This window comes from Vulpes lagopus, chromosome X (genome assembly GCF_018345385.1).
Source record: "Vulpes lagopus strain Blue_001 chromosome X, ASM1834538v1, whole genome shotgun sequence".
Lineage (NCBI taxonomy): Eukaryota > Metazoa > Chordata > Mammalia > Carnivora > Canidae > Vulpes > Vulpes lagopus.
Genome location: NC_054848.1, coordinates 112,780,447 through 112,805,540, shown reverse-complemented (window position 1 = coordinate 112,805,540; position 25,094 = coordinate 112,780,447). Strand labels below are relative to the sequence as shown.

The 25,094-nt window shown below is 38.0% G+C and overlaps 1 long non-coding RNA gene across 1 annotated transcript in view; it reads right to left on the bottom strand.

Annotated features, from left to right (window-relative positions):
• Positions 1-25,094, bottom strand: part of LOC121483459 — a 90,311-nt gene that overhangs the window by 61,455 nt on the left and 3,762 nt on the right. The window contains exon 2 of the long non-coding RNA XR_005985735.1: positions 13,568-13,728. This is a non-coding gene — a long non-coding RNA (uncharacterized LOC121483459). The remainder of the gene's footprint in view (positions 1-13,567; positions 13,729-25,094) is intronic.

The following is a 25,094-nucleotide window of genomic DNA, read 5'->3' as shown; positions in this document are numbered from 1 at the left end:
CCTATTAAGATGATATTAATTAATTAATTAAGCCATCTCTCTGAGCTACTTAGTTGTCCTGGGCACCTGCTCTGTATACCTGAGGTGTACATGCTAATAAACTTCTGTTTGTTCTTCCCTGTTGATCTATCTTTTATTATAGGGAATCTCAGCCAATAAGTCAGAAGGGTAGAGGAAAATTATTTGCCCTCCCTTATACTACTTTGTAGAGTCATGATGAGCATTAAAAGAATTAATACATGAGCAATGTCTAGAAGAGCACAAATATGGCTCATCACACTGAATATTATATTGAAGCACCTTGTTTATTATTAAAACACACATTTTCTATGTAATTCTGCTTTTTTTAGCTAACATGATCATGACCCAAGGCCTCCAACATATTATTACTATTAGTAGTAGCAGTATACTATATGCTGTGTAAAAGAAACCCAATTCTTGCACATTTTGTAAAATAACCTGAAGTCAGTCTACAAAACCTAGGAATATTAACATCTTTTGAAATCTTAACTGATCCCATCCAACCACAATTGCCAAAATAGCCTAGAAAAGTCCATTCATGAAATATTTACAGCCAAAATCCATGCTTTCAATTGAACCTACATGACTCTAAAACCACTTCCAGAGAACATGCTTTGAAATTGTCCAAAGAAATCTTCATTTGAGCTAAGCTTCAAATAGGTGATTGAATATTTGAATATTTATGGAAATGGAATCTGAATATTCAACTCTACAGTAGCCCATCACAGTTGCATAGTAATGTCATAATTATTTACACTGTTGTCATAATATTCTTTTGTTTTCTTGAATCATAAAAGGTCGACAATTCTTGTTCATCACTTATTAACTTCCTTAATGATGGCATTTCTAAAAAGTCTACATGCTGCCTGTCCCCACCCTTCTACATACTTTTCAATTTCAAGAATGACTTCCTTAATGGGAAAAGTAGCCAGTGGAGAATAGATATGCATTAAAACTGCATCTGTGAATGCAAAGTGTAATGGATAATTGTGGTAGCTACCCAGATGAGAGCCATATGAATGAAGAAAGGTAGGCAATGACACCAAAATCCCAGGCAATAAATTATCAACTGACCTGAAGCGTTCTCGCAAGAAATACAAATAGTAAATATACATGAAATATAAGTCCACCTTGGTTAAGGAGTTAAAGAAATGCAAAATCTAACAAAATGAGACCCCAATTTTTATATAATAAAGAAATGAAAATAATTGTAACAATAAATCCCAGTGCTGGCCAGGCTGTGAGAAGTCTGCTCTTTTATGGCTAGCACCATGTGAATGCAGCCCTTTCAGTGGAGAATGTGTGACACCTATCAAGAGACATAAAATACTTATATACACTTTTGCCCACCAATTCCACACCTGGAAATTTATTCTAAGTGACTAATCAAAAAAAAAAAACAAACAAACTTATGTAAGTTTATTAAAATGTCTATGGTCACCTTATTTATTCCTGGAAAAAAAAAACTAAACAACTTAAATGCTCAGCCAAAGATTTTAGTATTAAGAATTTAGGTGTAAGAATTAAATTAATAATTAAAAAAAGAATTAAATTAATATAACATAATATTAAGCAGTTACCATAAAGGATACATCTGAGGATGATGTAAACCCTTGGAAAACAACTTGAAGTTAATATTTTGTGAGACACAGTGGGACACAAAATTGGATTATAACAGACCCTTTACATTTTTGAGAAATCAAGCCTGAGACTTACAGTATTCCAACTTTGCAATCTATTATTGTAAATAATTTCCCTCTTAACATGCAGTAAAGAGTAACTAAAACATCTAACTGTAAGTTAAATACCATTTCTTCAAATTTCACTGAATTGTTACTGGAGTGCATGATGAGTGGTTCTTTGAATCACTTTTTTTTTGTTCCCATATTGAGCATATAGTGGACCTATTTATGTCACAAGTTCAAATCGCTATTAAATCCACATACCATTAACTATTTTGCTCACAATTTCTATTTTTGGACTAAGGAACATGACTTTACTAGATTCTACAGTTCCGTCACCAGCTCTAGCATTTGGCTCTTTTATAGCCTTTTTCTTCCATAGAGAAACCTTATTTTTACCACTCTTTGAGAGCTACTATATAAGTTAGGATGAGTAGGGAACCACGGGGGTTGGGGTGGAGAGGCTGGGCAGCCAGCTAGGCTCACTCACTGGCTAAATGATTTGCTTTGGTTCATCAGTCTCAGGGTGGACATATGTCAAGTGCATCCCTCTTCAAAAACATCCGCTTTGCTATACGTGATGAACCCGATATTTGCCATTCCTAAAATAAGCCACACGCTCTTGTTCTAGGAACATTCCTTTATATATGCCACTCGCTCTGGTGAGCTATTCTCATCTCTACCCGTTACATCAAATTGCAACTCACCTTTTTAAGTCAAAGATCAAGTATGACTTTATTTATGAGGCCTTCTCTGACATCTCCAGGAATGGCTAATCCTAGTATTATCCCTATGATATTGAGTGTGAAGTGAGTACACAGTCAAGTCCTCAACTAATGCTTGCTTGGGGAGATTTTACTGGTGTTGACTATGAAATGTCATGACAGCAAAAGCAGGGATCTATTTTCAGTTTCAGTTGAAATTAAAGGAGGCCCTTCATGTAAGAGACCCACACATAGTGTGGGATGAGTATTAAAATAATTTACACATGTATAATGCCTAGAAGACATTCTTACACGTAGTTCATACTTGACAAATGTTAATTTTTTAAAAGATTTATTTATTTATTTATGATAGACATAGAGAGAGAGAGAGAGAGGTGCAGAGACACAGGAGGAGGGAGAAGCAGGCTCCATGCCGGGAGCCCGACGTGGGATTCGATCCCGGGACTCCACGATCACGCCCTGGGCCAAAGGCAGGCGCTAAACCGCTGCGCCACCCAGGGATCCCGGTAAGCAAAGATTAAGAACCTTCCAAGACTAGTAACTAGGTAGCCCAAATAAGATCTGGGTATTCCAACACAAACCAGGATTCATGGGACAGAAGAATCGATTGAGAAAGGACAAGAATTCTTCTCTTCACCATATTGGAAACCAAGATCAGAGCCCTCTCCAGTCCCTGCAGAGTTTATTATAAATAATTAGGTAGACATGAGATTTCTAATTCCAGAGTGTGGGTACGTCTCTACAAGCGTTCTTGTCATTTTCATGAAGCCTCAAGTTCGATGACCCCTTGAATATTGTTACAGTTATACATCTAGATTGAAGGGACCCTACTGGTTACGTCCAGGAGCACAAAACTACATAAATTACCCCACATACACCCGAACACACGCACTCCCAAGTACTGACAGCTACAGACAGTCGAAGCATATCTGGGTGAGACTCACTTCTCTCTGGGGGTGTTACGTCGCTCTCCTTATTTCTTCCCAAGCTTTGGCAATATCTTGTTGCTGATCTCTACCTGGGCATTTCTCAGACTCAATTATAATAAGTTCCGCATGTTGATTGGCACAACTGCCTCCCCTTGTAGAAAATAGTTCAGGCCATGGAAAAGGACTATTTGACCTCAGCACCGAGGACCCTTTCTGCTGTCTCCCTGCTACTCTGAGGCCGACAAATCTCTGTGAGGCTGTCTCTAAGGCACCGTGTGTCTACACACACCACACAACCATTCATCCTCTTGAGTTTGGAACCTCCCCAGGGCTCTACCTGGGAAGTGGAGCATTGACACTCTTTGCCGGGAGCTGCAAATGCCTCAGTCCTCTCTACCCATGAAGATCTATTTTAGCCTCTTAGAAAAACCTGTTTCCTCAGCTCCCTTGCTCCTACAATGCTATTTTTCCCTCATGTATCTTTTTTTTCCCCCTATGTCAGTAGTCATATGCATTCCCTAGGAGTATAAGTTTTTGGAAAGCAAAACTAAGAAAACCATTTCCTCTGCTTTGTGCCTTGTCAGACGGCTCTCCTGAATGGTGAATACAGAAAGGGTTAGCTACTTTGGGATCGGAGGTGGAAAGAAAAGTAAACTAGTGAGAGGGGAAAAAATGGTTGATTTTTATCTTGCCACATTCCCAAAGACTCCTCCAGCCCCAAAGGGCTGGTACAACTTCATAAGCACCTGGTTGGCCTTTTTCCCTTTTTCAGGATGTCAGATGAAAAGTTAAAATAAAAAATTCGCTCTGTAAAGCAATGTTGCTGTGAATGCTTTTGTAGAGTGACTTTTTAAAATAAAACGAATTGCCTCCTGTTTTTTTCTTAATGTTTGGCGGTTTTCTTAATGTGAAGCATATCTTTACTTTTATTGGGTCTGATACTTAGATACTAGTGTGTGGTTTCACCACAGATAAGCAGGGTTGCAAATTATAATAGAATTGAGAAAAAAGATTTGTTTTACCTCCATCTTACAAGACCAGGTCACTAATGAAATTAATTCCTTAAGAAAGGACAATTTTAAACAATTATGCTCAACTATTTTAAACCAGCTATAAATTTTATTTGTGAGCTCTTTGCTAGGATAAATGTCGACCCTAAAGCTCCTAAGGTCTTTATGTGAGGTACACATAACTGTCAAATCTATTAGCACTTAGGTTACTGTTGATTGAATTCATGATAAAATCCACTGTCATTATTTTTTTTGTTAGATATGTAAGACTTGATATAATTTCTCTCTTCAGGACACATTTTTATTATACATTTTTATTGTGTATTTCAGCAGCAAAGCACATGCCACCTGGTGGCTGAAAGAAATATATAACATAATAGATTTTGAAAACACTTTGTGGAAAGCTAAAGGTTCCAAAATTATCACTTTGAATGTGTTTCTAAATCAGTAGCAAATATGTATTTTGGGGCAAGGCACACCACAGTAGGAAATCCTACGGGTTCAAAACTACACATTCAGTGGAGGCTATATCAAGAGACATTTAATGATGACGCTCCGTTTTAGATATTTTTTTTTACCTCTTTCCAGAATTGTCTTGTATTTTGAAATATTTTAGTGCCATTTTGTCATGTGCATTTTATTAGGCAGTGGTCACATTATTTACATGCAGAATTGCTTGGTCTGGTACATATCTAGAAGCCTGAGGAAAATGTTTACTTTTCTTGCAACTAACAAAGGAGGGAAGTGATTAGGTAATGGAGGAGGCATTCATTTATTCCAGAATTTTTACTAGAGTAGTCTCTGTGTGGCCAGGTGCCATGCAAGCAGAGGGTGAGTTGAAGGAGAGGAAACTCTGGAGGAGAACCCTTTGGATTGACGATCAGGTCTGACCTCCAGCTCACAGCCAAAGATTGTGTGACCGTTTAAGTGTTAAGCCACCTGGTTCACATAAGTCACATATGCAAGCCCTTCTTTTTAAGGTTTTAGGATCGATTTTGTTGGCTATGGTCGTTATTGCTTGGAAAAAATGAACCTGACAAATGACAATCCCTCATTTTTTCTTTCCCCAACCCCTAACAACCAACCATTCTACTTTGTTTCCATGGCTTTGAATTCTCTGGATACCTCATATAAATGGAATTATACAGTATGTGAGTTTTGGCAACTGGTTTATTTCGCTCATCAAAATGTCCTCGAGGTTCATCCATGTTGTAGCATATGACAGGATCTTCTTCCTTTTTAAAGGATGAATAATATTCCATTGTTTGTTTATATCCCATTTTCTTGATCCATTCACCAGAAAATGGACATTTAGAGGGCTTCTACCTCTTGGATATTGTGAATAATGCTGCAGTGATATGGTTGTATTTGAGATCTTGATTTCAACTCTGTGTATATATGTATCCAGATGTGGGATTGTATTGCTGAACCACATGGTAATTCTATTTTCAATTTTTTAAGGAACCCTCATAATATTTCCCATTGTGGCTGCACCATTTCCCATTCCCACCAGCAATGCACAAGTTTCCACTTTCTCCACATCCTTGCCAACACTTATTAGTCTCTGTTTCTTCCATGGTGGCCATCCTAATGGGTGTGAGGTAATATCGCACTGTAGTTTTGATTTGCATTTTTCTAGTGATTATGATGTTGGCCACATTTTCATATTTGTATGTTTTCTTTAGAGAAATGTCTATTTGGGTCCTTTGCCCATTTTTAAAACCAAGTTACTTGGTTTTTGTTGTTGAATTGTGGCAGTTCTTGATATATTCTGGATATTAACCACTTATCAGAAACATTATTTTCTCTCATTCCATACATTACCTTTTCACTCTGTTATTTCCTTTAATGTGCAGAGGTTTTTAAGCCTGATGAAGTCCTATTTATCTTTTTTTAAAAAGATTCATTTGTTTAAGAGGGAGAGGAGGGTCAGAGGAAGAGGGTGAGAGAGAATCTCAAGCAGACTCCCTGCTGAGCACAGAGCCCAATGTGGAGCTTGATCCCAGGACCCTGAGATCATGACCTGAGCCAAAGTCAAGGGTTGGCCACTTAACTGACTGAGCCACCCAGGGGTCCCCACCCCCATCTATCTATTTTTGCTTTTGTTGCTTATGCTCTTGGTATCATATCCAAGAAACTATTACCAACACCAATGTCATGAAGATTTCCCCCTCTGGTGTCTTCTAGGAATGCTACTGTTTTAGGTCTTACGTTTAGCTCTTTAATTCATTTTAAGTTAATTTTTGTATATGGTATAAGGTAAGGATCCAACTTCAATCTTTGGTATGTGGATATCCAGTGTTCCCTACACCGTTTGTTGAAGAGGCTGTTCTTTTCCCATTTGTGTGGCCTTAGTACCCTTGTTGAAGATAATTTCTTTATACACATTAGTTTATTTTTAGGTTTTTTATTCTGTTCCATTGATCTGCTTGTGTGTGTTTACGTTAGTACCACTCCACTTCACTTATTGTAGCTTTGTAATACGTTTTAAAATCAAGAAGTGTGAGACCTCCAACTTTGCTCTTCCCTTTCAAGATTGTTTGACAATTCAAGGTCCCTTGAGATTACATATGAATGTTTGGATTTGTTTTTTTCTATTCATGCAAAGGACCCAGAACAAATATGACATAAAAATTTAGGCTGTGATGTGTAGCAGTGTTTTCTTAACCTCCTGGTTCATCTTGTCAAAGGATGCGGGTTATGCCATGATTAAACTTCTTTACTCACATTTCTCACTTCCACTCCTATCTGATCAAAGCAGATTCACCTCTCATTTTGAAAAGATCTCCAGCACTGATCATCCATACCGGCAACTTAATCATCCCATTTGTAGCCATGGGATTTCCCTATCATGGCTTACACCCTAGAAGCACTGTCTCATTTTACTTTCTATCTGTGCCTTTTATTCTGGTTAGCTAGCCATTTCTTTCTCCTTGGGCTGGCCTTGTGTGTTATCCTCTATGTCCCTGGGCAATCCGTAATCTTTCACTAACTAACCAATAACTGATCTGCTGAAGCTTCCTTCATGAGGATTATGCTTCATCACCCTGCTTTGGCCCTAAGGCACTGGACACTCTCCCTCCCTGAAAGTTTCACAGAATAGGCCTCTACCAAATATAGTATCTGAGAGAATCACTGTACCATACAATGCAATCTTTAAATGTATGGTCTTCCTGAGTAACCCTTGGACCCTTTCTCAGACTGTGTCAAATCTGCTTACATCTGCCTACAGCAGGATCCAAAGGCTGACTAAGTCTTATTCTTCTATTGTGTTCATTGATGAATGACCCGAGGTTACCTGAGAGGATGCATCTACCCAATGCAGCAATGTAATGACTTCCAAATGTAATCAAGAGAGTTTGGAAGTTCCATTTGTTGTGGCTCATGAGACCAACCCATGAATAGTGGAAATGACATCTTATCCCTATTATCTGATAACTTACCTTAGTTGAGTGTCCCTTGGCTCTTCTGTTAAGTTTGAGCAGCATAGTAAAATACACATCCCAAAGTAACTGTGATGATGTGTTTACAAAAGTAAATAAATTGTCAGGTAATGCTTACTGTCAGGTGATAAGATCACGAGCTGGCAAATAGCATACTGATCAACAATAAAGATATTCTCTATTTTTAAAAAGTCAAATACATAGAAGCAGAGAGTAGTATGGTGGTTACCAAGGGTGGAGAGGTGGGGAAAATAGGGAGATGCTGACCAAAGGGTACAAAGTTGCAGTTATGTGGGATGAATAAGTCTGGAGATCTTATGTGCACCATGGTGACTATAGGAGCAACCCTGTGTTGGATACTGGAAATTTACAAAGAAAATAGATTTCAGATGCTCTCATCACACAAAAAAATAATGGTGTGAGGAGATGATATGTTAATTAGCTTAGCTGTAGTAATCGTTTCACTGAGTACATGGATATCAATTCATGACGTTGTATACTTTAAATATACACAATTTTTACTTTTTAACAAATTTTTAATTTAATTTTTAAAAAACAGTAGAGATTCCAAACAACAGAATTGCATCAGGTTTTTAAGCATATAAATAGATTTTAAGATGATTTTGGAAAATTAAAAAAAAAATGCTCCTGAGATCAAGATTTATGGGCTTGAAAAAGAGACTCTCACAGCTGCATGTGTAAACATTTTGTGGTGAGCAGATACAAGGAGACAAGCATGCCCTGGAAAACGATAATATGGTAGGTGATTTACATATATGACTTCACTTAACCATCACCATAAGCCTGTGGTATGGATGGTGTTATTGTCCTATGTCATATGTAAAGCTATTGAACCCCAAAGAGGCTGTGTGTAGTTATGTGTCCAAGGCCACACAGCAAATAAAAGGAAGGGCCAAAATTAAAACCCAGATCTGTATGCACTATACCAAGAGTTACATTATAGCTCTCAGGGAAAAGGACACTGTGATATCCACGTAGCTGCAAGATGATGGAGAAATTCAGTATATAGCTGATGGCGAATGTTATCAGAATTTGTTTCTTGAAGCTATATGCTGAAGATTTCCAACATGAATATTTTTATTATAAGTATATGCATACATATAATTTAGAGCATGAATATACATGTATGAGTCTGTCATTCAAGGGACTCTACATTTTTTAAACACGTGTTATATTTTTTGTCACTCTTGAGAAATACACCTTTTTAAGGGCGCAGTCCATGCTTGATATACAGCTGACTTGATCTCTGGCTTATGTAGAAATGTATGCAAAAGTTCATGTTCCCCAGGGGGATACAGAAAAAGGTGAGTAAACACTTAGCATCTATGTACCCTAACCCTGCTCTGGACAGATCTTGGACTCCTAGAGACCCATTCACTCATTCAGCAAACCTTATTTGACTACTTGGTAGTAGGTGCAATAAGAGGTATACAAAGATAAAAAAAATTAAATAAAATGAAATAAAAGTAAAATAAAACACATGGCCTTTTTAATTTATGCTATATGACATACTGATCTCACTTGAGAATTTCCTAGCTGTCTTAGGCTCATCAAATTCATCCCAGGTAATTTGTAAAGGTGCTTAAATATTGCAGTCATTCATTTTTCTCAAGAAGGTTGTGAGGGCAATGAGATACCACCTCACACCAGTGAGGATGGTGCAGATTAACAAAGCAGGAAACAACAAACGTTGGAGAGGATGTGGAGAAAGGGGAACCCTCTTGCACTGTTGGTGGGAATGTGACCTGGTGCAGCCACTCTGGAAAACTGTGTGGAGGTTCCTCAAAGAGTTAAAAATAGACCTGCCCTATGACCCAGCAATTGCACTGCTGGGGATTTACCCCAAAGATACAGATGCAGTGAAACGCCGGGACACCTGCACCCCGATGTTTCTAGCAGCAATGGCCACAATAGCCAAACTGTGGAAGGAGCCTCGGTGTCCATCGAAAGATGAATGGATAAAGAAGCTGTGGTCTATGTATACAATGGAATATTTCTCAGCCATCAGAAACGACAAATACCCACCATTTGCTTCAACGTGGATGGAACTGGAGGGTATGAAGCTGAGTGAAGTAAGTCAATTGGGGAAGGACAAACATTATATGGTCTCATTCATTTGGGGAATATAAAAATTAGTGAAAGGGAATAAAGGGGAAAGGAGAGAAAATGTGTGGGAAATATCACAGAGGGAGGCAGAACATGAGAGACTCCTAACTCTGGGAAACGAACAAGGGGTGGTAGAAAGAGAGGTGGGCAGGGGGTTGGGGTGCCTGGGTGACGGGCACTGAGGGGGGCACTTGGCGGGATGAGCACTGGGTGTTATGCTATATGTTGGCAAATCGAACTCCAATAAAAAAATATACAAAAAAAAGAATAAAAAGAAGAAGAAGGTTGTGAGGGCCATACCACTGCCACCATACTGTAATAGTATAGAAATCTAACTTCATCTCATTTATAATTATTATTACGATGACAAGAACATTTAAAACTCTCCCAGTGAATTACCAGTGGTAGCAGTTCTACTCTTTAACACTAAGCAGCAGTTAGGAAATCATATTAGGTGCTCTGGCAATCTGTTTTAATACTAATTAGCTAATAAAGTAATTACCAAAGTAAGAAATATATTACTACCATGCTGTATTATGATTTAGCTGAAATTGCATATGCAGATGCATAATGTGGAATTTCTAAAAATTCCATTTAGAAAATTTAGCAGTGTATTTAAATATTTCTCATTCACAGGCAACCAGCTGTGATAGAGGAAGCTGTATTTAAATAGTTAGTCAAAATTGAAGGTGCCAGCAGATTTCAAACAGAACACGTGAAAAGGAACTTTTTATAAACTTTGTTTACCTTCTTGGCGTGGATTATGACAACACACCAAAATTGAGGCGCTGGGCTGATTTTAACCATCTAACTATGTCTAAGAGTTACGTGGTGTGCACTCTTCTCGAAGTGCACAACTGTCTGGTAGCATTCACTGAATGTACCTGTGCACCTGTACCAGACACTACGAGCATGAGTGGTCATGACATTAGTGTACATAGTGGAATACACCTTGAGCATAGCTTTAGCTAACATCTGAGCATAGTTACTCAAAGATAACATGCTTTTCAACCCGCCTGTCTTTGGTCCAGAATCTGGTTATATGACTAAAGGGCAAGCTTCCTAATGTTAAGTCAGCCATAGAACAAACAAAGCAAGAAATCTATGAAGACATTTTTCTTCTCTTTTCTTTTCTGAAAACACACAGTAACAAGTCATAAAAGGACAAATACTAATTCAGTCAAATCCCTTATAGCACAAGGAAGCAAACCTCTTCTATCCACCAATAGATATTAAATTGAAAGAAGCATTGTTCTTGTTTGCCTTTTTAAAGTAATATTCATCATTAAAAATTATTGGGAGCCAGGGCACCTGGGTGGCTCAGTTGCTTAAGTGTCCAACTCTTGGTTTCAGCTCAGGTCATGATTTCAGGGTTGTGAGTTTTAGCCCATCGTTGAGCTCTGCACTCAATGTGGAGTCTGCTTGTCCCTCTCCCTCTGCTCCTCCCCGCCTCGAATAAATAAATGAAATCTTTTTAAAAAATTATTGGGAGTCTAATTTTGTATGGTCTTGTACAAAGTGAATGACGTGGATGGTTTCTTGGAACTTAGCAACTTTCATCAGACAATAAAAAAAAAAGAACTAAAATCAGAAAAATGGAATCAAACCACCAAACCAAGATGTACAGAGTGAAATCATCACAAAACATCATCCAATAGCATTTTAGGAAACTGCAATGGGGCTGGAAGAGTAAAGGTTAGCTCTCTTGACTCCTAATTCTGGGAAACAAACAAGGGATAGTGGAAGGGGAGGTGGGCAAGGGGATGGGGTGATTGGGTGACGGGCACTGAGGGGGGGCACTTGATGGGATGAGCACTAGGTGTTATACTATATGTAGGCAAATCGAACTCCAATACAAAATATATTTTAAAAAAGGTTAGCCCTCTTTAAGCTATCTTGGTAAACTCTGCAGAAATTGTGGACATTTAGGGTTATTTAATGGGCTAGGGTAGCCAAAACCATTTAACGTTAAAAAAGCGTAGATAGGGCAGCTGGGGTGGCTTAGCGGTTTAGCACGGCCTTCAGCCCAGAGCCTGATCCTGGAGACCTGGGATCGAGTCCCACATCAGTCTCCCTGCATGGAGCCTGCTTCTCCCTCTGCTTGTGTCTCTGACTCTCTCTCTCTCTCTCTCTCTCTCTCTCATGAATAAATAAATAAATAAATAAATAAATAAATAAATAAATAAATAAAATCTTTAAAAAAAGCTTAGATAAGGGAAAATAGAAACAGAGAGTAAAGAATGAAATAAGATCTGTTGCAAAGATGAAAAAATAATATTTTGTGCTTCGTGATAGAATTGATTATTGCAAAAAAAAAGGACCTTTGCTAAATTAGGTTGTAATTTTATATGCCTAAATGAAAGTAAATACAAATGAATATACAGTAATAAGTCATGGCCTTAACTCTACTACCTATAACACTTGCTAATCTTCCCAACTGATCTTGCCTGATTCCTATCATAAGCTTGAAATACATGAAGCAACAAAAGCACTGGGATTTAACAGAAAACTCTAAGCCAAAAATAGATTTTTAAAATGCTGAAACATAAAGATTCCTCAACCACTATCTATGACATTTTTAATTGCATGCAAGATTGTATAATGTTGGCTGATTAAAAATTATTTAAAGAAAAGATGATTCAAGTACTTTGAATTTACCACCAGAAACCTTCTACAATAATTTGCATGGAATTACAATGGGATTTATTTTGAGGGGCAACATAAATCATTTAAAATTCTGATGCTGGGCAGCCCAGGTGGCTCAGCGGTTTAGCGCCACCTTCCGGCCAGGGTGTGATCTTGGAGACCCGGAATCCAGTCCCACATAGGGCTCCCTGCATGGAGCCTGCTTCTCCCTCTGCCTCTGTCTCTGCCTGTCTTTCTCTCTGTGTGTCTCTCATGAATAAATAAATAAAATCTTAAATAAATAAATAAGTGAATAAATAAATAAATAAATAAATAAATAAAATTCTGATGCTGTCATCACCATAATCCGCTGTTAAGTATTAGAAGTTATCTAGGAAACAGTGGTTTAGCTTGCTTTGTGAGATACCTTAATTTGAACCTGTAATTATTCACCAAGTGGCAAAGGGAATAAGAGAAAAATACTCCCTGCAGGTCATTGGCCACTGGCAAGAAAAAATCCAAGTGAAGAGAAATAAGCCCTTGCTTATATGTGTGAACAGTTCAGGTGTGGAAACCTAAACTGGCTCCGATTTGTTTTTCTTTACTTTCCGGTTCTTTTACTGGACCTTTTTGGATGTATCTAGAGACAGGTTTTCTAGAGAAAAGTACCCACATATCTATTAGCTACTCACCCCAACTGACGCTTACAGTCTTAGGACTTCTGACCAGTTACCACTGAGTCAAGTCCACGTATTGTCTTAGTCAACATTTTAACCCAACGACCTATAATTCTATTCCATTCCATTCAACCGACATATATTCAGGAAGCAGATTGTGCCCGGTACTGGGATATATAACCTACATGCTGCTGAATGGGGATAAGAGGAGGCAAATACCAAAATGGATTAAGACAACAGTCCCATGAGAAGCCTACAATTTGATGGAGAAGGATTTAGGTACGAGGTAAAAGGTAGTGAAGGTACTAAAAGGTAGTGAAGTACTTACACTGTTTTTGAGGAAGCATGATGGGTTGGAAAGCTCAATTAAAGGCTTTGTTGAGAGGATGACATTTGGGATCCAGCTTGAAGTATTTTCTCAGGACTTCCAAAGGCATGAATGGGACTAGGTAAAGCTTCTTAGGCAAAGGGAGCAACAGAGGCAAATACCTAAAGATGCAGGAAAAAAAAAGAGATAATAGGAAGTGGTCAGGTTTAGCGAAAGAGTAAAGAAAGGTTCAGGCAGTGAGTGATTAAAGATGAGAACTGGGAAGGGATGGAATCTGCCTTTTGGAAAGAGTGGGCATAAACAGGGACGTTTGTTGCCTGCCTATATGCTAGGTATTTATCATGTATCAATGCATTTCACTGGATGTGACTAATTCAATACGGGCTCTCTTCTCCAACATTCCCCAAAAGCGATTTCCCAGCTGATTGAATCCTGCAAGAAACAGGCAGCTAACAATCTTCTGCAGTAGCCCATTCATTCCACTTGTGGACAATTCTGACTCTACCTGACTGTGAGTTCAAATACATTCTTCTCACGTGCCTTTACTGTGCATAGTTCTCCCCTCTGGAAATGTACAGAAATGTTAATCCCTTTTCTATAAGAATGCTCTCCAAATGACTCAAAACACCTAAGCTTCCAGTTTTACAGGTAGGACACCATCCCTCAGTCCTTTCAGTGGCTTCTCAGCCAAACCTAAAGGTTTCCTCCTGGATACTTTCTAGTTTGAATATTCCTCATGAAAGATGGAATTCAGAATGGAATACATGGCTCCACATATGGCAAGTCCAACAGAGAACAGGACAAAATGATCACCTTCTTTATTACAAGCACTGCATTTTAATAAATGAAGCCTATTTGCATTTCCGGTAACCACATATACTATTGACTCACATTGCTCTTGAACCCAGTTAAATCTTGCAAAGAACTGATATATTGGATATATATTCCTCCTTCCCTCCCTCTCTTGGGAAAAAAAAAAAGATGGTAGGAGAAAGATCTTGAAAAAAAAAAATACACCAGCCACTAGAATCACACAGGCTCGCCTCCATCTGGCCTGGAGCAACTGATTTTACTCTCTCTGGACCTCAGTTCCTTCTTCTATAAAAGAGAGATAATAAAATCACCTTCATAGGGCTGTTAGAAGGATAGGGTCAAATTACACATAAAACCCACCTGAAAAAAAAAAAAACAAAAACACCTGAAGCAGAGCCTAACACAAAGTAAGTTCCATGAAAATGAATGAGAGGCAGAGAGAGAAATCAGGCTTGTGGAAGAAGGTCCATTAACCTAGACAATAAGGGGGGGGATCACAGTTTGCTTGAATACAGAACTAGTCTTGAAATATGGTTACTTAATGTTTTTTAGGAAAATTATTCATTCAGTGTAGAGGTCAGAAACAGGGAAGAGAGTAAGACTTCTTGGATTTGGAGACTTCCCAGAGAGATGAAAGAAATGAAGTCAGGCAGGAAGCCACTTGCCTTAGGCAAGGAGATCATAAAAGTAAACTTCAGGTGGCAGAGAGGGACATACTCAGAGATTATGAAAATGATCCTGGAAGCGAGAGAAATTTCCACAGACTCAAATCATAACCAAATTCCCCAAGTAGAACGATGGTGAAAGCCTGAAACCACTGCTTTGGGGGGAGCCTAAGCAGTTAAGCCTAACTTCCAATGACCACAGGTTGCGAGTTTTCTGAAACCACTCTTATTTCAAATGATCTTTTCATTTCAAACTAGGTGGCAGTGATTTTTCTTTTCTTTCTTTCTTTCTTTTTTTTCTTTTTTTTTTCTTTTTTTTTTTTAGAAAACACAGATAGTATCCTAATCTAGCAGAACAGTAAGAAATTATAGAGCAGGGACAATCACTCTAATAACTTAAAGAAATCTGAGATCTATATAACCATCATCATATGATTTCCTAAAGCTGTAATCTCCATGAGGGCCCGTCCAGTTCCACTGCTAAAACCCTGGCACAAAGTAAGTGTTCAAAAATGATTTGCTAAATGAATTGAAGCAGTGATGCTTCTCATTTTGTTTGTTTGTTTGTTTTATTTTATTTTTTTAAAATAAATTTATTTTTTATTGGTGTTCAATTTACCAACATACAGAATAACACCCAGTGCTCATCCCATCAAGTGCCCCCCTCAGTGCCTGTTTGTTTGTTTTAAATATTTATTTGAATGGGGAGGGATGGGGTGGTGATGGGGGAGCTAAAGAGAGAATCTCCAGCAGACTCCTCGCTGAGCAGGAAGCCCAACAGGGTTGGCGGGGGTGGGGGGGGGGACTCCCTTTCATGACCCTGAGATCCTGACCTGAGCTGAAATCAAGAGTCAGATGCACAACCGACTGAGCCACCCATGCGCCCCCCTACAATGGTACTTCTGTTTGCCTCAGTCTTTTTTCTCATAGTAATTAACAGAAGAACATTTTAATTAAGAAGAATATTCAAGGAGACAGAAAATAGAGGAACTGCTAAATCCTATTCTGCAGCTAGTCTTACAGTGAAGAGGACGCTCATGGACTACAGTGTATGGCAGAAATGAAAAGGATGAGAGAAACACAAAGTAAGGTGTGAAGCCTCCATAAAGGAAAGAAGAGGAACATTCGGAGAGCCCGCCTGGGCCAAAGATATTTGACTTGTGGAAAGCCTGTGTGGTTTCCCTAAACTGATCCATTATTTAACTGTCAAATCTCCCTGCTGTCCTGTAATCAACTAGTCTTAGTTTCTGACTGTCACAAATGAAAGGTGAATGCAGTCTTGGAAATCAGTACAGTCACATCACATCTTTATCAAAAAAGTCTAACCAAAATCAATCTGCTGAATTATCCCCATTTTTCACTAGGGTGCCCTGACAGTGTGTGCTACTGATCCTTCCAGTGCGCCATTCTGCAGGACACAGGCCATGTTGTTGCCTCCTGTGGCCATAATGGGCCAAGAGATCTGGAAGATTGACATCAGAAACAGTTGTAGTTTAATTAACTGATATTATTGAACAATATGCCAGTGAAAGTCACCTGACACCCGTACCTTTTCCCTTGCAGAGAATAAAACCTGATTACCAAGGATAAGTTTGATTGCTGCTATACAACAGAAGTAGAAGGCTTTGTGTTTGGAACCGCCTTCTTTGTACGCCCATGCTGCCTCTTGAGATTTTTATGACCAATAGAAGAGGTTAATGGAAAGCAGAAGCTTTAAATAAGAGTTGAAGGACAAGACTAAGAATTCAGAGCTTTCAAGAGTGAAGGTTTGGGACACCACATCAGGGAAAGGACAATAACTAGTCGAGTCCTGACTTAGGGCAAAGGAACCCTGGAAGGGATGGTATAGAAAGTACCTACGTGATGGAACTGGAGGGTATTATGCTGAGTGAAGTAAGTCAATCGGAGAAGGACAAACATTATATGGTCTCATTCATTTGGGGAATATAAAAAATAGTGAAAGGGAATAAAGGGGAAAGGAGAAAAAAACGAGTGGGAAATATCAGAGAGGGAGACAGAACATGAAGACTCCTAACTCTGGGAAATGAACTAGGGGTGGTGGAAGGGGAGGGGGACGGGGAGTGGGGGTGACTGGGTGACGGGCACTGAGGGGGGCACTTGACGGGATGAGCACTGGGTGTTGTTCTGTATGTTGGCAAGTTGAACACCAATAAAAAATAAATTTATTATTAAAAAAAAAGAAAAAAGTACCTACGTTATTTACGTAGGTAAATAATGAAAGAAAAAAAGTACTGCAAAAAAAGAGTACTGTAATGAAAGAAAAAGTGAAAGAAAGAAATGAAAAAAAAGTACTGTAATGAAAGAAAAAAAGTACTGTAAAAAAAAGTACTGTAGCAGCTTTGCAGAACAACACACACATATATTGCATAGTAATAATTATATATATATTCGCACACACAATTTGTTTTTCCTCCATCCTCTTTTCCCCCTTCTGATTTTATATAAGGATGGTTGTCGGCAGTTAACTACAGGTTAGTCTTTAGATTGCATCATGTTTAGGCGGAATTAGAAGAGTATTTAATAGCAGCTAGAGATGGACAACATGACTTTTGGAACTTCACACTGGAGCAAAGGACGAAGGATCTTCATTGGAGGAAGGACAAAAAGCACAGAGTGTTGTATGGAAGGTAAATATGTGTACAAGGGTGGATATGGAATACTGAGTACCAACGAGTGGGGTGGGGGGGTTCAAATACACACTTCTATACACTGCTCTGTGATCCTGGCCCTGAGACTCCACACATTCCCTTGTTCCTTTGCTAGCTGGTGCACTCTTCAGTTTTGCCACTGGGGTAAATTCTGTTAGAGAGAGACTGCAAGTCCGGAGGAGCGACAAGGGATGTAGGTCCTGATGGCTTGCCGCTCCTGTCAGCAGCGCCCAACTGCTCTTTCCCCAGGCAGCAGCAGCTGGTTCCAGTCCCAGTTTCTATCAGCATCCCAAGAACCTTCTTCTGATCACCCATGATGACAATATTACAGCTATCTGTCTTATAAAGTCACAGAAGAACATCATAGCATGTCTGAGAACCAGCAGACCCAGGATTTTTTTTTTAATTTTTGTTCTTTCCTAGCTCTTATCAACTAATGCCGCCTTAATCAGATTTGCTTTATTCTGTTTCTTATATTATAAATCATGTTATTGTAGTGTCTTTTGTTATATAAGAATATTGTGAGCATTAATAAGAAAATATCTGTGGGGCACCCGGGTGGCTCAGTCGGTTAAGCATTTGCCTTGGACTCAGGTCATGATCCCGGGGTCCTGGGATGGAGCCCTGCATCAAGGCTCCCTGCTCAGTGGGGAGCCTGCTTCTCCCTCTCCCTCTGCCTGCCACTCCCCCTGCTTGTGCGCGCTCTCTCTCTCTCTGTCAAATAAATAAATAAAACCTTTTTAAAAAAAAGAAAAAATATCTGTGAGGCTTCTTAGATATGAAAAAGATACAATTTTGAGCTAAGATTCAATATGGCCAAAGAAATAATTTTCCATATTAAACCTTTGGGAAAATATACAGGCACCAATCCAGATGAATGACTAATAAACTGAAAATCAGTCAAATAATAATATAGCAGGGCAACAGCAGGGAAATTTTTTTTTCTCCTCAAATAATTTCGTAAAGAAATAAATTAAACCTCAAGTAGATTGAATAGCAAAACAGGATTTCAGTGTAAGATGCCAATGGCTGCTTTTCTGGCATTCCTTCTACCTTTCTTCCTTTTTGGAAGAGGGAGAAAGTAGAGGTGGGGCGAGGGGTTATTTATGCAGTAAAGCATCAGATATAAGAATAGTGGCAACTCCTGACTAAGAAAGTTCTGATGGAATCTCCTCGAATTCAAATGCAACATTCCCTCAAGAATTGTTTATTGGTGGTGGACTGAGAAAAAAACACAAATTAAATACCACATTGAAAAAGAGAATCAGAGAAAACCAAAGACAAAAAAAAAAAAGGTGTAAAATCTCTTGATATCCACAAACAACAATTAGAAGGCATCACTGTCAGACTGCAGTAGGAGTCCCAAGGCTAACTGGCTCTAAGAAGTAAATTTACAGTCTGTCTTGACCTACTAAAACAGTAAAAAAAAAAAAAAAAAACAAAGGAACCCACTTTTCAGTCTTGGGAAAACAGTTTCAGTAAGATTCTTCTCTTTCTTGAAATATTTTTCAAATGATCCATTTAAATATAGTGGCAATTTGTATATATCAGTAAAAAGAAAAGTAATAATGTAAAACCAGACATGCTTATATTTAGGATATTAGTGCCAGAAGCCATTATTTCCTGAGAAGAGGTTGGGGTTTACTGTTGTTTCATTATATATATTATATTATATTATTATGTTATATTATATATAGTATATATAATGTATATAAAGAAAAAATTAAATGTATAAATTTTATGTGTATATATATATATATATATATATATACACCACACACACACACACACACTAAGTAGAGGAGATAGTTATTATATTTTGCTCTCAGTTCCACTTGAGAAGTCAAACAACATGAGCTTCTCTTCCTTTGTATGTCACCCTTCTTGCAGCTTTCACGGTTTGGACATCAAATATGAAAAGATTTTTAACTGTTTTGGTGCCTCCTTTCATTTTGTTTCCCTTGGTTATCTTGGTCGTTTCAATTCCTGGCCCTCCTAAATGATTTAATTTCTTACTTTATAGAACATTTCCTGTTAATGTCCTCTCCAAATATGTCTGGCACACCGTAAATTCTGAGTCTGTATTCTGGAGGAATATCAAAGTTTTGGACTATGTCATCTCCAGAAGGACATACAAGTTGTTGACCTTGCCATTTGATGGAAGGCAATGTTCTGATTTTCTTAATTTCCTTGAATATGTGCCATGGAAGCCTATCGCTACTGCATTCAACTCTAGGACTTTACAGTGTTAATGAAAGTGAGAAATTTGGTAAAGTTTAAAAACGAGCATTTGGTGGTTAAGGGCATCTCCATCCAATACGTTATAGAATATTATTTATTACAACATGGTCTCATCTGCTTTATCACTAAACTAAGAGATCTTGGAGGACAGAGGCAGTGCCTTTCACCTTGGGATTCAGGGCCTTGATGTGTAATAGGTATTCAATAAAGATTTAAAATGAGCTGAATGTTATGGTTGAGCAGATTATTTGCAGTCAGGCTATCTTAACTCAACTTCATATGTTCTTGAATTCATAGAGTTCTTAGAATCTGAAAGGAAAGGCAGTTTTCTATTCCCAGAACAGATAGAGTGAAATATGCTAATTTATTTTCCGTATACATTTTGACTCTTTCGATGTGCAGCTACCAAATCAACAACTGGGGGTGGGGATGGGAAGAGGGAGTGGTATTGGTTTCTTTTAATTTTGGAGAATTTATGTCTATGAGACATAAGATGCAATGTGGCTCTCTAGGAACTCTGAGGATTAAGCTTGCCTTTTTCCAGAAAAGCTCTGAGTGCAATTGTTTTACAATCAGTGGGAAAGAAGGGAAAATGCGTGGTTAAAAAGAAAATAATTACTTGAAGCGGGTAATGATTTGAATTATGTGTAATTTATAGATCATATGCATGGCTATGCTAGTTTCTCCTTCATCCATTCTTCCCCTCTAGGCCAATGTGTTCTTGCCACTAGTCTTAATAAACGATAAAAGCAGAATTTCTAATGAATTGGTGATATCTTACATAATAATATTTAATAATGAGCCAGAAAAGAGAGCCAAAAATATTTACCTTTTGGGCTAAAGTCCACTTAATCACCAGTTCTTACTAGTCCTTCCTTACTATGGAATTAATATATGAAATTATTTCCTTATAGTTCCCAGTATGTTTACCAAATTCAACTTCTTTTATTGCAAGACATACCCCCCCTTTAGAAATTTCTCTTCTATAACATCTTACAACTTTTTACAAACACTTATTGACAAAATAGAAGCTTCTTTTGTCAATATATTTAATTTCAAGTTGAAGTGTTAGTGCTTAGAGACATTCAACCTATGTCACAGGTCTTTGGTTTTGCACAACATAACTGATCAACTGACCAGCACAAGACTGACCATTCACCAAATTTTAAACTGGAGAATGGCATTTCCTACACTTTTGACCAGAAACTCTCTTTAAGTGTACATGGAGGGGTAAAATGGAAGATCAGGCTCCCAAGACCACGGCCCCAACACAGGCATTCCCTGCCACTTGTCACGTAGGACAGATTCTCAAGGAGAAGTAAGAGTAGCTATCAATGAGATTCTTCTCCCTTCAAGGTTCAGGAAACTCATATCTCTTGAAACACAGGCAGAGAAATGAGAGGAGTCATCATTATATGGTCCATTTGTAATTTTTTTTCTCATTGCCCTGAGTACTTGGATCCTATAGTTTTGGTTTTCTGGATATTCTTTCATCCATAAAGATAATAAAAAATGAAATTTTATTGAATAGCTTCAGCTATAAGAAGTAAAATGCCCAACAACTTTTACTCTGTGAAAAATACTTTGGTTAGAGGTCATACCTTGAACAATTTTTTTTTACCTTAGAATATTTTTGCTAAAAAATAAAAAATAAAAAAAAGAATATTTTTGCTATGGGAAAAGACCAACAGAATCCAGATAATATAAGTTAGAGTCCAACATTTCCAACAATGAGTATCCTAAGAGTCAATTAACAGTAGCTCAGACTCAGGGATCCCTGGGTGGCGCAGCGGTTTGGCGCCTGCCTTTGGCCCAGGGCGCGATCCTGGAGACCCGGGATCGAATCCCACATCAGGCTCCCGGTGCATGGAGCGTGCTTCTCCCTCTGCCTGTGTCTCTGCCTCTCTCTCTCTCTCTCTCTGTGACTATCATAAATAAATAAAAATTAAAAAAAAAATGAAACCATTTAGCAAATTAAAAAAAAAAAAAACAGTAGCTCAGACTCATGCCTGTAGTCATCATATCTGTCTGAATAGTTATCAGATGATTGAGATTGAATTAATTCATACATAATTTATCCTTCAGTGGTGATCTTAGATTAATTGTATCACATCTTGTCAAATCTGACTTTCTTTTCTCTAAAAACAACACATGCCACTCTCATGACAAAGTAATCTTATGGACAGAAGAATGCTAGTTCTTTAGGTCATTACGTTTCTAAAAATACATGTTTTCTATAGAGAAAATGATAAAATCAGTGCCCCTAAGTCACTTGAACTTTTTTTTTTGCACTTATGGTACAAACAATGCTACAAATAACAGCTATATATACTGTGGTTCCTTTCCCCTTCTTTTCTGTCTCCCTCTCCGTTTTCCCCAAAACATATTCAGTAACAGGCTTCCGGAAAACATATTTTTAATATTCTCTCCAGGGCCATTGTGAGGAACTTCACTGAAATAATGGTATTTCCCATTTCTTGTGGCTCTGGAGCACAGTAGATGAGATTCTGGACTGTAAGCTAGACTGGAACAAGACTCTTAAAAAAAATAATGATGGTGTTGGTAATGCTCGGCTCTACAGAGGTTGTTGATGGAATTAATGGTTAAAAAAACTAATTGATGAAAATAGAAAAGTAACTAAAAGATACGAGGAAGCGTAAACACCCACGTATTTATTTTGACATAATGGTTTCTATCTTTTGAAATAATTAAAAATAATCAAAACAAGCAAATAATCCCATCATCCTCTTCTACTCATCATCCTTATAGAGACTCAAGCAGAAAATGCACTAGTCTTAACAAGTGATACAATTACCGTTCTTTGTTTTTGTGTGTGTATCTAGGAGTTTCTTCTACTTATGAATACAAGGAAATAATAATTCTCTGTGCCAGAAAGGCACCATTCTAGGAATTTTCTAAACATTATCTTAGCTAATCCTCATAAAACTCAGGGAGATTGAGTTTGTCACACCCATTTTACAGAGGAGGCAATGAATGCTGAGAACAGTTAACTGCCCTATATCATAGAACTACTAACCCCAAATCCATCTGGTTCCAAATGTAGGGTATTCTTTAAAATCCTCATACAACTAATTTTATGTTTGTTTCACATTTACAAATCAGTAGATTGCAAAAACTCCATAATTAATTTTCTAGGTGACTCACTGGAACTTCTACCAGTAGGCTCCCCATCACTGAGTGTATTCAAACACTGAGTGTTCATCTGATGAAGATTTCAGCTTTGGGAATGGTTAACCAGGCCATAAGAATTTTAAGGTCCTTTTCAACCCTGAAATTCTATGATTAACAACAATGCTATGCGCATACAACCGATACAGCGGGAATTCTCTGTGATGACCCTTTTTCCTATGCTGTGATCCCTGGACACGAGACTGGGGAGAGTTTTCTCATGAAGACCTTATGTGGGTACACATTACTCAATTTGAGTCAGATCAGAGAAATAGAAGCTCCGATTTTGAGCTGAAAAAGAAGGTAGTCAATCACAGATACATGACACTGGCTTACACAGATGTTCTGCTTTCCTCTGACTCACCCTTTGAGCTTCAGAAAGAGATAAATTTTATTTTTGATATAGTAATTGGGATACAGTCACACCATAGCTCCTATCTTCATATTATGCCTTTTCTGCCTTGTTTTATGCCCCTGATTTTGACCTACGTTTTGAACTGTCCAAAGAGAATCTCTAAAGCAAAAGAGAAGGGGCTGGAAACAAGATCAATTTTGAAGGAAAGTTTCCAGTTTAAATTTCTAAGGCAAAATAGTATTCTTATAAAAGCACTGGACAAAGAGACCCTCAATATTTTTGCAAAATAAAAAAAAATGTTTTGCTGGCTGGGGATAGTACTCTGGTTCCCTAGATAGAATTGGGCATGGTAAAAAAAGGAAGGATTCTCATCAACTTTCTGTCTTTCTGACAAAGCTTTGGTTGGTGTTTTGGAACTTGTACAGCCCATGGGAGTAATTCTCACAGTAGATTGTTTGGCTATTAACTTCTTATTTTTTTATTTCACGATCTTTATTATCTTTGAGTTGTCTGAGAGCAGTGGAGCTTGTTTCCGGACTCTAATCTTTGACAGTGAGTGAGAAAGATGATATTTTTTCAAGTTAAAGAAAACTCAGTAAGAAAATGGGTAAACAGAACACACGCTATTATATCAGCATCTGCGGCTTAGGAAACAAAAATGTTATTCTAGAGAATATAGGCGATATGAGTGAGCTATACGAACGAGTACTCATTAGGAGCCAAAATCACAAAGATCCTTTGAAACAAGATACTCTTTATTAATCCTTCAGAAGTAATTAGTGAAAAATCAGTCAATGCCTGGAGTACTCAGATTTCAATACATTAATAGCTCACACCTTAGATTCTGGGGGTGGGGTGGGGTGGGGAACAGGTTACCAGCTATAATATGAAGAAGTACCCCGGGAAAATGGAAGGTCACATTGGTTGGTATAATCTAATCAATTAATAGACTAATCTCACCTTTCCCATTTACTCAGTGCTCTACTGGATAGCAGAGTAAGTTTAGAGATGAACACTACTGCTTTACATGGCTCCATTTAGCCAGTAGCAAAGGCAACTGTCTCTAATAAGAGACAGTTGAGACATCACAGGTTCAGAATCAACTCAGGTATGAAAGTTGAAAGAAAAAAAAAATAAAATAAAAAATAAATAAATAAATAAATAAATAAATAAAATAAAAAAAAAGAAAGTTGAAAGAGCAAGATGAGTGGAACAAGTCCACTATTGGCAGAGGGGAAATCAGCTGATTTAAGAAACCCAGTCACACCTAATCGATCGAACCCTATTTCCATGTCCTCTATTGGTTGAATCTAGTGTTGAGTCTTAATACTTTATTACTTGCAAACCAACATCTGTGTCCCTAATGTCTATCTCTGAGGGGAAAATCTATGATGCTTTCCAAATTAAAAGTGCCTTGGTTCCTCTGTGGACAAGGAAGTGTGGAGTGTCGAGAAGGCCTCAGATTAATGGGGTCCAATCTTGACCGGCCCTTACTGCCATGTGACCTTGAGCAAAAACACTTAACTTCCCTGAACCCTGGTTTTTAAAGAAGAAGAATCTCTCCCTTGCAGTACTGCTCAGAGAACTAAAGGAAA